The sequence below is a fragment of the Phaethon aethereus genome, assembly GCF_964289735.1.
Source record: "Phaethon aethereus genome assembly, chromosome: 6".
Lineage (NCBI taxonomy): Eukaryota > Metazoa > Chordata > Aves > Phaethontiformes > Phaethontidae > Phaethon > Phaethon aethereus.
In genome coordinates, this window is record NC_138580.1 from 37,622,810 (window position 1) to 37,633,299 (window position 10,490).

Consider the following 10,490-nt stretch of genomic DNA (forward strand, 5'->3'; position numbering starts at 1 on the left):
GACCTGTGTCCAAAACCATATCTAATTTGCTATTAGTCATGCTGTTTCTAGTACTACTAGGTCAAAACGTCCTGCTCACTGGATATAGTGTCAGCGTGTCTTACACAATTCAATAATAGAAAATGTTGGTATTAACATCAGAATGAAAAGCATATGCTGAGCTTAGCATAAAGCAAGGGGTTTTGAGTGGTTGCTTGTGTAGACTTTCAGGCTATTGTTCATGATAATAATAATCTTAAAAAGTGCCTCCTCACAAATAATGAAGGTAAATAATAAAAAAATTACATGACACCTGTGTGAGGACAGATGTGAGCTGCAAAGCTATTGCAGCTGAATGTTTAAAAGCCTGATGCTAATAGATCCAGTTCTTTGTCTACGAAGAACATAATTTTGTATCTTGTCAGGGCTCGCTTCAGATTGCGACCGGAAGATGGGGAAGGCATTATCTCGGGTTACCTGCGAGCTCTGCTGCACTTGCCCTCCCTGCACTGGTCGTTAGCCTTTGAGTTTGGCTACATTTGAGGTAAACTCTGTGGGCAGCTAGTGGAGAGAACAGAAGACTTGCATTTGGCATGGGCAGTATTATTTCTAAATACAAATTAAATTATAATCTTTTTAATAATAACAAGGACACAACAGCAATAACAATGAAACCATTCCTTGCATAGGCACACAAAGGAAAGAGAAGTAAAACTAAGAATGCACTGTAAATTAACCTTATGCTAATTATGGTGATACAAAAGAAGAGTGAGAAGAAAAAGGAGGCCAGAGGTGAGTTGAAAGTGGTGATCACAGAGTGCTCAGAGAAGTTGGGAAAGATGTTGCTCAGTGATTCTGAGTCCATTTTGTAATTCTGAAGCCTTACTTGACACTTCATGGATTAAATCTAGATTGTGGTGCTCAGGCTTCAGAACTGCATTTAAAAATTTCAGCTGGGGTGTGATCTGTTTTCTTACTTTCTACGTGAAGCAAACTTGTCCAGCTTTAGGATCATTTGTAAATAAAGGATGCTGGAAAGCTTAAAACTTTGAGGCATCTCAGTATGAGCGTGTCTTTGCCAAGACCGAGTCAGCAGAACTGGGTAGGAACAGTCCTCTCATGCCTGCTACAGTGAAACACTAAAGATGGTCTAGGGCTGTTTGGATTTTGTTCCATTTACGTCTTGAAAGTGGAAAATGTCAGGGATGATGTTTAATGTTACAATGAGATTAGGTAAGTGAAAGAGTTCATCTCAGCAGTTTTTTTGGGTAAGAAAGCACCTCAGGGGGCTGAAAAGCAGCTGAGAAACTGGGCTGAACCTATGACACTTGCTTTAGAGGTAACTTCTTTACGGAAATAATTGCACCACTGCTTTCATAGTGATTTTTTTTTAATGTCAAGAAAATAAGTGAACTTTTATCTAGTAACAGCTCAGAGGGAAACAATAGCAACAAGACAGTAATAATGCATTGAATTTTATCATATAACACTAATTGTTTGCTGGATAATCCATGGTGGCACAGGCGTGGATTTTATTGGCCAAGCTGACACTTAGTATAGTTGCAGTAGGTATCAGATGCCTTTCAGGAAGAATCCTGGAGTGTTTCAAACCAACGTCACCTTGGAGCTTCTCAAAATCCCAGTTACTGGCAGAAGATCCAAGCAGCAAAAAAAGACAAGTTGCCTATCAATACTGTAATTTTGGAGGTAGGTAATGGGGATGGGGAACAGCAAGTAAGGACAAGCCTCTGGCATAATGTTGAGGTGCCTGGATCTCAACTTTTAGGTCTGTGTGCTGTTAAGCAGTCCGTGATCCTAGCATGAAGGGGGAAAATGCAATTAAATCCAGTGATAACCACTGAGGACCATTTTAAAACCACTATATATGCTGCTTGAATCAAGTGGGCCGGGGCTGTGAGAGTGTGGGTAGTTTGCAAAAGCATTGGAGATGCAAAGCAGGCGAAACCCCTGCTGCCTTCTCCCTAGGGAAAGCTACCAATAAAAAAGCCTGTGGTACTGGAAAAAGTCTTTTGCTAAACTTGTATTCTAATGATTCCAGCATGGTGACTGACAGCCCTGGGAACAGAGGACAAGCTCATTGGGTATTTAATTAGTTGTTGGTGAGCAGGTAAAATACTCAAGCGCTTTTTTTTAAGTCACAAAACCTTGATAAAGTTTATTCCTGTCCAGTTAAACTGGCAAATATTTGTCTATGCTTGTGAGCTATACTGCTAAAAAAGGATTTGTGTTTCCAATTTTAGTAAGCAAGCCTGTGGCTTTGGGGAGAGGGAAAAAAAAAAAACAAAACAGAATTGTTGTATGAACAGTCTATAAATGGGGGGGATGGGGACGGACCAAACCCTAGCTTGAGAAAAGCTTGTTGGGAGGTTAGTTTTATGGATCTTGTGAAAGAAATACTAGGGGAGGGACAGCAAAATGGCCACACTTAAAACCTATAAATATTTTCTGGAAAAATGCCACTAGCTTTTCCCCTTGGTATTAGTTGAGCTGTGGAAGTTTGAGAAGTAAAGCAACCTTAAAACATTTTTAGTTAAGCATTCTTGATATTGTTAGGGAACTGGAGGATGATAAACATGTTAATAATTTCCTGGGCATGATTTTGATTCTGCCACAACTAAAATGTATGTGGCATTAAGAACTATGATCTGAAAGTCTTGAAGTCCCCAAAATATCCCCCAAATCACACTTTTTGGGGGTGGGTGGGCGGGCAGAGCTTTAGCATGGCCTGGTACATGCTTTGAAGTGACTGTAGATCACTGGACATACTGAAAGCTGTGAACTGCTGGAAGGGGGCTAAAAGATCTGGTGAGCAAGGAAAGGGTTCTGCAAAAAAATAAGATTTTTTTATAATTTTTTTTTAATTTTTTTTTCCCCCCCTTCCAAAGAGACCAGGCATGCACTTTAGGCTGGGCTGTGGATTATATTATTGTGTAACGGCTTCACACTTAAATAATGTTGTGGTATTTATGCTTACAGACCACCAGCTCTTCCTTAATTTTGTGAATCTTTCTATACCTATTTTCTACTCTATTTTACTACCTCTCACAGAAGTAAAAATCAAGTGGCAAAATGTGAACACCCTTGCAAAGACACAGCAGCGGCTGCAGCCTTGGCATCTCAGCCCAACTGTAAGGCTTTTCAGTAAATCAGAAATGGGGCAAGGGTGCAGCTGAGGCGTAGGCATAAGGCAGCTGGGGATCTTAACCTGGAAGAGTTAAAAACTTCTGTGCGCGTGGGTTGACATTCTTATAATGAAATTGTTTTTACAGGATCAGATTTCATAGTTTTTGGTCTTCTAGAGCATCTGCTCTTTGTGTGGTTCACAGGTGTGTTAGTAAAAGGCAAAGTTTCTTTTCCTAAGCTTGCTGAGGTTCCCATACAGAGCCCTTTGTGATCCCACCAGAAATTGCTAAAAACATGAGTAAAATACACACAAACTGCATTGGTTTTTATATATATATGTATGTATGTATGTAATACTTGATCCTAGAGCATGTCAAACCCCATCAGCTCCCACTGAAGTCAGTGGTGAGTCTGAGTTTCAGCACCTGGAGATATTTGGCTGTTCCTGTAAAGTGCAGCTGTTTGTGTGGGGCTTATTTTTAGGCACGGGTGTGATGTGGTACTTAATACTGCTGGGCACTGCTAATAAATCTGGGTAAGCGGGAGCAGAGACAGACTCGGGCCGTGCAAATGGAGAGGCTGTAAAGCTGAAATAGTAAATTTATGGTTTAACAAAATTAAATTCTGAGTGGTTATGGCCTTTAAGCTAGGCATCTCAAATTATTTCTGCAGGGGCCAGACTAGAAATGCTGTGTAATGTATATGGTATTATAGAGCTTTGCAGAGTTTTTTGCCTTAAATGCTCCATCTGGAGGTGATTTATAACTCGGGGAGGGTTCAGTGGATTCTGTTGTGTCTTAGTGTGGCCCACAGTGGGAGGGAAGGATGTCTTTTTCATTATCTGCATGCTCATCATAATAGCATATAGCAATTTGCCGCATTAGAATAATGAACTGAATGCATATTTAAATTGAACATCTGTACCTAGTACTACCAGAGAGGCTATCTCACATTCATAAACACTTGAGCAGGAGTTTAAAAAAAAAAAAAAAAAAATTATGTGCCAGGAAGCGAAGCAGCTGAGCATCCTCCCCAGCGTCCTCCCCACCGGAGCAAGAACTGCCTTCAGGTAACTACCTCTCAGTCTCAGTACAGTTAAGTGACTGTAGATGGTTGTACTTCATCTTTGTCCCGGAGAATTGCTGTATTGACACAGATTGATGAGGAACAGTGGAATTAAATGAAAATAGAGCAACTTGGCCCTGGAATGCAGGCGAATGCTTTCCCAGTCTTGAGTCCATGAGCCCGAGTACTGCCCAACCAATTGTGCTTTGGGGGTGTGATCAGCTCATCTCCCTTTTGCTGTTTTCTTAGAATTTTCCACAATGTGAATGGATTCTGCAAATATTTAGACAAACAGGGTAGTCTTACAGCACACACAATACTGTTATCCAAAGGGGGACCTTTGTGGAACGTTCTTAGTTGTAAGTACCTGCCTGATGCTTTTGCCTTATTTTCCCAGGCTTTTGGTGATAAACTTGCATGACTCTGAAAACATCCCAGTATCTTCATACGAATTCTTCAGTGGAAACAGAGCGCTGTATGTATGGTGATACTTCAGAAGAAGTACTTCTGCTTTTCCATGTTTTGAAATGTGAAAATGTTCTGAATGTGATCACAAGCTTTAGGCAATTTACTTGCAAAGAAGAGAGAATTGCAGTGGACATCATGTTTAGGTGATTTTAAAGATTTGGAACAATAGAAAGCTCTCTGGCAGTAATTTTGAATTTTGTCACGAATTTGACCAGCTATAGATTATAGATAGAAAGCATTTGTTGCCTCTGCATTTAAGATATGCTCTTCCAAAGGAAAAGATGGAAGTTCCATCCATTGCTTTACTCAAATGTGCACCTAATGCGTGCTAAACCAAGGGGTGAGGGAAGTTGTGGACATCATAATTCCAGCTAAACAAGAAACAGGAGTAGTTCTCTTTCCACTGCCATCTCTTGTGCTCAGATGCGCACAGTCCATCCGCTGTCGCGCTTTAAATGAGCTGGGAGGACTGTCAGAGGAGGATTGCAAAGACTTATCAGGAGGTTCAGCTTTTTGCCTCCGTCGGTGTGGCTGAGTGCTTTGAGAAGCACATACCGCTTGCCATAAGCCTGGCTGTGCTTTTCTGCAGGAACACTAACACGAATTCGGACGTCCAGGTGGAAAATCGGCATTGCAGGTAGCAAACTTGAGTATCGAGAAGCGGTAAGCCCTGACATGGCCACAAAAATCCGGGGAAGGCCCAAGCAGCAAACAAGTTCACCCTTCAAAACGAGAGTTCTATGGGAGATGTCTATGGGTGTGTGTCTATGTCGATAGAACGAAAGCCTACAATAGCCAATATTAAAACAGAATTGCTATTGGCATTATTTTGTCTTTGAAATGCGTGTTAGTTGGGCTTCTTGGTCTTTAAAGATAAAGTGGCATATTTTCCTAGCCATACTGTTAATTTTGCCGGTAACGTAGGATGCAAAACACTGGGCGAATAGGTTTGGGTTTTTTTGCTGAGGCTTCAACAAGACAAGTAATGTGAGCAAATATTAATGTGAAAAAATTTATTCTAGGAGGCATACAGACCCCAAGGGCACAGGGTAGTTGTTAATGAGCTGTCTAATAAAAACAGCCCCAAAAATTACAAGTCTGAAAGGGACTGCATTAAAAGAACCTTTTCTTCTTCCTTGCTACTTCCAAGTCATCCATGTAGAGGCTTGAAAGATTATTAAAATAAGTTACCAGTCCCCTGTGTTTTGTCTACCTGAGGGAGCTGAAACAAGACCCTGGCTGGAACAGGAAATGTACAATAAATCCCATTTTTATGACTCTGTAAGTGAATGATTTTATGGTTTTAGTAACAGCTGTGTAAGAACTATTTTAGGTTTTTGGTTTCGGTGAGTTTCTTGGTTGTCTTTGTGGTTTTGTGTGTGTGGTTTTTGTTTTGTTTTTGTTTTTTTTTTTTTTAAGGCAGTGTATGTAAGCAAATTAAATTGCATGTAATCCTGAGATTGCTATAGAAAGGTTCAGGAAAGCAAAAACCTGTTCTGAAGAAGAATTTTCCTTTAGGAACAGCCTGAATAGATACGGCCTCGCAACATGGGCCCTTCATCATCAGGGTAGTTGTCAGACCGGGAAAAATGACACACTTGTTCTGCAGGTTTTTTTTCCTGATCTTTGTTGTAATTTTCCCTTTCTGAATTCTTCCTCTTCCTTGTTCGGTTTAGACACATACTTGTTTCTCAACAGGTCGTAACAGACTATGATAGAGTTGTATGCATCCATGGTATCTTCTTAATGTCATTCCTCTTGGGAATGTAAATACAGATCTGTTCTGCTGAACTCTGCCCCAGGCCAGAGCAGGTGCTGCCTGGTTTGAGCTGGGCTCTCGCCCTCCCTGTGCCTCCTCTGGCCTAGAAACACCCCCTGCCTCACAGAGGTAGGCTGCTGGCATGTATGTTTGGGGATGTTCATATACCTAAAGGGAGACTATAGCACTTGAGGCTAGAACTGATGCTAACAAATGCACTCAGGAGTGGCTTGGCTGCAATCGGTTTGTCTTGGCCAAACCCATATCCGTTTCTTACTGTTGCAAAGGCAGCTTTGAATTTCAATTTTATTTTTAAGAAGGTAATATTTCTACTCAGTACTGTAGCTCTTCCAGCTTAAACTTAAAATATACAGACATTTCTCTGTTTTAAGCCATGAAGTTTTGCTAATGTACAGTTCTAACAGCCGAGCTGGACAGCAGAGCATCTCAGCCAGCTCTTGCTTCTTAAGCCAGTTGCTGTTTATCTGACTCCCACGAGAGAAAGACAAGCAGAGGAGGGGGGAAAAATAGAGGCTATGTAAGGAAAAAACAAACAAAGGAATAAATGAATGCCAGCCGTCTGAAAGCAGTTCCTTGCTTGGCTTCCTTTTGGGGAAGGGTGCAAGAACAAAGCCCTCGATCCCTTTCCATGTTCCCTGCACCCCTCTTCATCCTGCTACATTGCGGTACTCAAAGAAAGTCACTTGGCTGTTCCCAGAGCTGTGAGTGTTACCCAGCCGCCTGCCATGGAAATTCATCCTCACCGCATGGCCTCAGAGGTGTTTGTTTGTTTGTTTGTTTTTCCAGTGGGATTATAGATGAGTAACTGAGGGCAGTTTGGCCCTGGGCTGTGTGTAACACTGTTGTGGGTTACCACGATTCTTGCGGAGTGTAATAACAATAATAAATTTTTCTGTAATTTTTGTATGAGCTCCAGGGGCAAATCCTCACCTTAGGCCTCAGCCCTACCGTGGACTTGTTTATTCTAGGAAATGACTTTGTGTGATACTCTGGGCTGTAGTAGTATTCTTTAAATGTCTAGGTCTGTACCGTCCCCTCAAAGCCCACCGGGAAACTCGTAGGCAGGCAGTGCTGATCCCAGACTGCTGCCTGGGCGTGCTTTTATTAAGAAATGGCTGCTAGTCATACACGACATTGAGCTGATACAATGATAATACAATAATTTGACTAACCCCTTCTGGAGTTGTACAAGATTAGGAATCTGATTACTGTCACCACCCACTCCCAAAGGTTTAATATTGCCCGTGTTGATGCAAGCTCTAGAAAGCGATCTTGTTTTCTTTCTCAAATGTTAAGAAGGTGGCAGGAGAGAAGGGGGTGAAACTGCCAGCAGCAGTGCCCTGGCACCCAGAGTAAAAGCTACTTTCCTGCTGAACCGTTCTGACTGTATATGGGCTTTGGGTGAAAATCCGTGCATCGTTTGTGCGGTCATCTGGAAAATGTGCAGCTCGGCGCCGCGTGGTGCAAGCCCAGACAGCCCGGCGAGGGCTGAGCAAATCTCTCCCCAGCACAGTTCTCCTCTGCAAAAGCGAGGTGGTGTTTTGACCTCTCCTGTACAGTATTTTGAGACTGGTGGCGAATTCTAGGTGCCACAGTGTGCACTTTGCTCAGCTAACATATGAACTCCATATTCCTTATTTTTAAGTATGTACTCGCATATTTTAGATTCAGTTGGCAGTTTCAGCGTGTTTGCAGCGACTGCATGTGAAGACAGAGAGCAGGTTCTTAGACTTGCTCTTTTCTTCCTGCCATTTTCTTTTTCCTCTAGCGTAACCTGTCCAGGTGCAGGGCAAAGCACTGCGACTGCACTTAAATAGCATGAAACCACAACCCTCCTCTTCACTGTCTCTTTTCCTCCTTTACCAGCCTCCTCACCCGTGTCAAAAGGTGTCGAGACCGGCTATAGTGCTTCTGTATAACAAAGTAACTCAACAGCCATTGGTGTATAGATATTTGAAAGAACAGTATTTCGGGGTCAGTAACCAGATTGCCTTTGCCAGTTTTCAGCCAGAGGTGAATTTTTGCCACCAGGTATAAGCTGATTTATACTGGAAGCACGAAGAGGTAATTGGTGCCGACAGCCCCGCCGGCCAGCAGCCCCCCACCCCGCTGGCCACCGATGCTCGCCTGGGCGCCGGCACTGGCTGCCTCCCCCAGTGCAGCAGCACGAGGGGCTTGCCCGCGGAGCGGGAGGGTGGGCGATGTTCTGCCAGCGGAACGTGTAGGAGGAGGTACCTTCACGCCGACGCTGGCAGATTTAAAGCCAGATCTCATGGGAACGTACGTTCGTGCTTGTGAGCTCAGGGGGAGGTCGGCATCTGCTGTACTGAGAAAGGATCTGCAGTATTTTTACTGTTTTAAAAAGAAGTGCAAAGTCATCTCGTGTAGATCAGGACTTGGGGTTAAAAAATTAAACTTATTTGAGAGGCTGATAGCATGCATAGAATTATTCGACATACCGATGCTTCTTCCTGCAAAGCAGAGGAAGTGGTTTTAAAGCTGTTCTGTGTGATTATCAATTCTAAACCAGAGTGGAGGTGATCTGACAAATTATTCCCAGAAATAGATTAGAACATGTCGTGCTGAAGGGGAATTACATGAACTAGAGTTCATTCGTGTCACCGGTTCCTTTGCATCGCTCTGGCCCACCTCGCTTGACTCGGATACCCTGGGACGCGCCAGTCCCGCGTCCATCACCGCTGCCTGGTAAGGTCCTGCAGCGCAAGCCAGCGTATTCGGTTCCCAACCAGCTGGGTGAAGGTTTTTGTTACACCACATGCTTTTTAAACACGTATTTTACACTACAAGCGGAAGTGCAAGCCTCAGACATGGCTGTGACTTAATTTGAGGAGCTGAGAGGGTGAGTCAAACCAGATCTCTTTTTAATTGCCCCTGCGCATGAGCAAGCTCCCCTTTGCCAACCCTTGTGGCTATTTTGCAAGCCTGGGTGCAGCCCATGGCTCCTGAGGCTGTCGCGTACCCACGCGTGTGGACGTTTCTACTCCTCGCTGAGGCCCAGAGTTACTTCAGGGAGTGCAGGGAACAGGGAACTCGAAATTAGCACCTGCCTGCGGAGGTGGCCAAATAAAGGGCCGAATGCTTGTACCGCGATGCGAAGAGATGCACGTGGTACCTTCGCTCCCCTTCCTAATTCTTGGCTTTACCAGAGCCAACCCCACTTTTGCAGCCGAGTTAAAGGGAGCGAGACTTCGCCTGCCGTGATAAAAAAGGCAGAAAAGCCTTCCCAGGCCTGGCACCCCGAGTTTCTGCGCCTGGCTGCCTTCCCCCCCCTCCAGCTTTCTGGTCCCGTCTCCCCGCGCTGCCTTCTGCTCCCCGTGTTTCTGCTCCCGGGTTTGATGTAGCGGCAGCCACTGAAATCATAAACCTCCCTAATGCCCCGGTGGAACTCAGCCACGCACACGCTGCGTACCTTTATGACGAGGAGGAATGTAGTAAATTAACACACGCCAGCCCGCTTGCAGCGAGGCGCTCAGCGCCGCTGGGCCCTTGCTCCAACCCCGCGCTGACCTTTTTTCTTTTTTAACCTGCTGCGCAGAGCCCCTCCCGCGGCGCGCGGCTCTCCCGCCCCGCGCGGGCCGTTAGCACGGGCTCGCCTCGAGCCGCGCGCGTCCGCCCGCCCAGCCCGCGCTCTCCCCGCGCGGGCCGCGAAGCACGGGCGTCGGGCCGAGCCGTGCGGGGCCCGCGGTCCGCCCGGGAGCCGCAGCTGAGGCGCAGGCGGCTGCCGCTACGGGCGCAGCCCTGCGCTCGCTTTCTGCCCCGAGCAAGCGTTCGCCTCCCCGCCGGGACGGAAGGATTTCCTCTCTCGTTCTTGTTTTTCGGCGGGGTGGGGTTTTTTGGTGTGTTTTATAGCGAAAAGGAAACTCGGCGCTGCCTGGGCTGCCCCCGCCGCCGCTCGCCTTTGTTCGGGGCCGAGCTCTGGGGCGGGGCGCGGCCCCCGCCGGGAGGGCCGAGGCGGGCCGGGGGGCGCGGCGCGGCCGGGCGGCGGGCGGGGTCCCCCCCGGCCGCCGCCGCCGTCGGAGGAAGGTCCGGCCGC